Source organism: Agrilus planipennis, unplaced genomic scaffold (assembly GCF_000699045.2).
Source record: "Agrilus planipennis isolate EAB-ADULT unplaced genomic scaffold, Apla_2.0 scaffold71, whole genome shotgun sequence".
In the NCBI taxonomy this organism is placed as follows: domain Eukaryota; kingdom Metazoa; phylum Arthropoda; class Insecta; order Coleoptera; family Buprestidae; genus Agrilus; species Agrilus planipennis.
Genome location: NW_020439007.1, coordinates 352761 through 356190, shown reverse-complemented (window position 1 = coordinate 356190; position 3430 = coordinate 352761). Strand labels below are relative to the sequence as shown.

General features: G+C 29.2%; 1 long non-coding RNA gene across 1 annotated transcript; it reads left to right on the top strand.

The window, feature by feature from the left end:
- Positions 1–21: 21 nt before the first annotated feature.
- On the top strand, positions 22–3017 carry LOC112904899. Its single transcript, XR_003231439.1, has 4 exons — positions 22–2040; positions 2243–2412; positions 2745–2908; positions 2979–3017. It is a non-coding gene; the product is annotated as an uncharacterized LOC112904899 (long non-coding RNA).
- The last annotated feature ends 413 nt before the right edge of the window (positions 3018–3430 follow it).

Here is a 3430-nt window from a genome sequence, read left to right as displayed (position 1 = left end):
TCTACCCTAGTTTTTATTTTGGAATATAGTGGTTTGTAAACTAAATTTATTAGATATTTAATTTTGAGAAACTCTTACTAATGTATTAATTAAACATGAATTAGGATTGATGAGAGTATGAAAATGGCTCCCATAAGAATGAGGTGTTACTCAAATTCTGAAAATTATTTCCTAGCCGTATAAAAATTTATAATTTAAAAGAGACAAAAATACCAAAAATAGACAAATTTGACCACCAAAATAATAAATTACGTTTAATTATCGGAGTAATCGTAAATCATTGGAATAAATATATGAAACAATAAAAAGAATAGTAAAAAATATCTTTCAGCAAACTTGTAAACTCAATTGGTTCAATTTTCACCCTCTTAGATATCCTGGTCCTTTATATTCCAAATGATACGTATTTAATATGCCAAATAAATAGTAAATAATGATCATTTTGTTACACTATCTATATTTTATTTATGTTTTGTCCGTATCCAGTTACCAATTTTTTTTTCTGACCATCGTGAATGGTTGTGTTTGAAGCGATTGAGTCCTGCATTAATAAAAGCGCGTATTAATTAATAAATGATTAATTAATTTAGTACTACTACTATTACTACTATGACCTAATACCACGTAAACTATTGCCAAACTGTAAATGTTAGTTTTAAATTAATTGTTAGGAGCGGTCGATTATTTATTTACGTTGTAGCAAATGTACTATTGTTATAATAATTATTAATTTAATAATGAGAAAAAAAGTGCAAGAAAAACACAAAAAAGGCAAACAAACACAATACACCCACACCCTGTATAGCGATCGAGTACCTCTGTAAGTTAGTAAAAAAAATCAAAGCGAGTTGTCAATGTTGTAAATATGATGATGGATTAAATCACATTTATAGATACAAATAATATTTCCTTTGAAGAATAATTTTCCTCCCAATTACTATCATTTTAATTTAATTTTGTTAGTATTGGACTTTCACATACTTTTTAAAAATGCATTAACTTGCTTATCTTTATTATTAATGAAATTATGGGTATTTCAAGTACTTACAAATCATTTTTATATTATTTCTGCTTAATTTCTTATCCCATGAATTTCCTTATACAAAAAAAAAGAAGTAAATTTTGTACTGGATGGATCCTTTGAGGTCATGAATGCGAAGAAGGGTGAGTTTATTTTATTTGTTTATTTAAGTTTTGAGTGTGCTTTTCTTTATTATTTTAAAATAGACGGAAAAACTATTTATTAATCTGTATTTCAGTAATTAGAATATTTATTTTAATTTCACATAAACTAAGTTTACAAGAGAATTGTATTAAAGAATTAAATGAGAAGTATACTATCCTATTATGCTACTGATATTTAGAAAATGTTAAGAAACCATAATCATATTCATTTACAAAAAATTGTGGAGGCGCAGAACATGAACAAAGTATTTATTAAAGAAATGGATGGAAATATATTTTCGAATAGTAAAGATGCGCGGTATATCCCTGAAATAAATCCGCAAGATAGTGGCGCTATTACCGCTAATCATAGTTTTACAAACAAATAGTTGTAGAGTTAAATATCTCTTTTATAACCATACCTACAAAAGATAAATAGCATTAATATACGCTACATTCCGTTGTTAATAATTGATAATGAGAAACTAATTTTGTAGTTAGTGTTAGTGTAGAATCAATTTTTATTTCTGTAGTGGCAGCCTATGGTAAAGTGTATGTCTCATCTATAGGGTGTGTGCATAACCATAGACCATAGATATACATACGTAACCTTATCTATGGTGCAAGCATGGTGTCATATCTATAGTGTCTTATGTATGATCTATCTACGTGCATGATGGTGTTATTCTGTATATCTATTATCTATGATTGTGTCACGACATGTTATAATGGCGCTGTGTTGATATAATAATTGAAGGTTGACATAATTTTATGCGCGTTATATATTGAACCATAATAGCTGAAAGTAAATTAACAGAACATTAAGACAGTCAGGGCTTCAATTGAAGATTAAGCAATCGTTAATAGAATAGACAGGTAATTCAGGTTGACTTGTTTTTGTATTTTAAGAAATTGTTTAAAGGTTTAGCAAGGAAATCTTATTTCTTAATTTTTACAATAAGTAACTGTTTTAGGGAATTGGTTTTTGTCTGTATCAATTTTGCTTTGTATATGTTTTTATTTATTTCATGTCTGTTGATTTATTTTATTCATACTTATAACCGTTTCCTTTTTACAGTTTAAACCACCTACTGTGATGGATCAAGGGCAATGGTGCTTCTATGACAACAACAAATAATCTGTGGCCCATATCCTTGTCCTCCATTTTTTGTTCTATTTTTCAACTTAAATAATTCTGCAATTATTCAGTTTCAGACTTTCACATGGACGATTTTGTAGTCAATTAAGGTAAGAATACTTGTGTTACAGAGAAAATTATCCCAAAAACTTCAACTGTGGTATTTGTACCCACTTTTAACAGTCAAGTTTTAAGTACCATTTCAGAAGATCTGCAGGACTATGCTTATTCCAGCAGTGTATTAACGTAAAATAGATGATAGAGCAATTTTTTTTACATATAAAAGAAAAGAAGAAACCTCATTTCATTTATTTTATTTATTTCACCAGTTAATAAAATAAAGAAGTGATATCAGAAAATTCAGTCAACAGTGTGTTTAATTTATTTAATGTCATATTAATTTGATAGTGTAATTAATTGGTTTTTTTGTTCGTTTCTACAGAGTGGTCAACAAGTGAGAGAACATTGAAGCTGAATTTCATTCCTACTTTGTTTGCTGTGGACCTTTACTCAGTTGATTTTTGGCAAAGAAATTCTCTACAACATCATCGTTCTTCTAGTATTTGGTCTGCTTTTCACACTTCCAACTTTCTACAGCTAATTAAGGTGAGAATACACCACAGTTAACATTATTAATTGCTCATTTACTAATCTATTGCCACCCTATCTGTTTCAGATCGACGGTGGAGAAGACAAAGAAGATCCCAAAGTTAAAATAGTTCTCTATCTTGCATGTTCTTAGTAGTTCATTTTATTTGAATTAGTTTTTATTTTGCATGCTTATTTTGTTCATTTATTTAAAGTAATTGTTGATTGTAGACGTTCTTATTTTATTTTTTGTATATAGTAGTAGAGTAGCTAACACGTTTAGTAGTTGTAGTATAGTCTAACATGTCTCTTGCTTACCTCTTTGCTTAGCTTACTGCATATTCTTACTATTTTGCTTTGCATTTACCCTACGAGTTCTACATGATTCAACGTTTCGTTATCGTGTGTGTTTCTTCTCACCCTTGTGGAATTAGGGAGGGCCTCCCCGAACGACTTCCCTTGGGCTTAGCTATTTAGTTGATCTTAAAAGTGTCTTATACACTTTTCGCGAGTCTACTCTAGCGTTACTTCCTTTCAGAC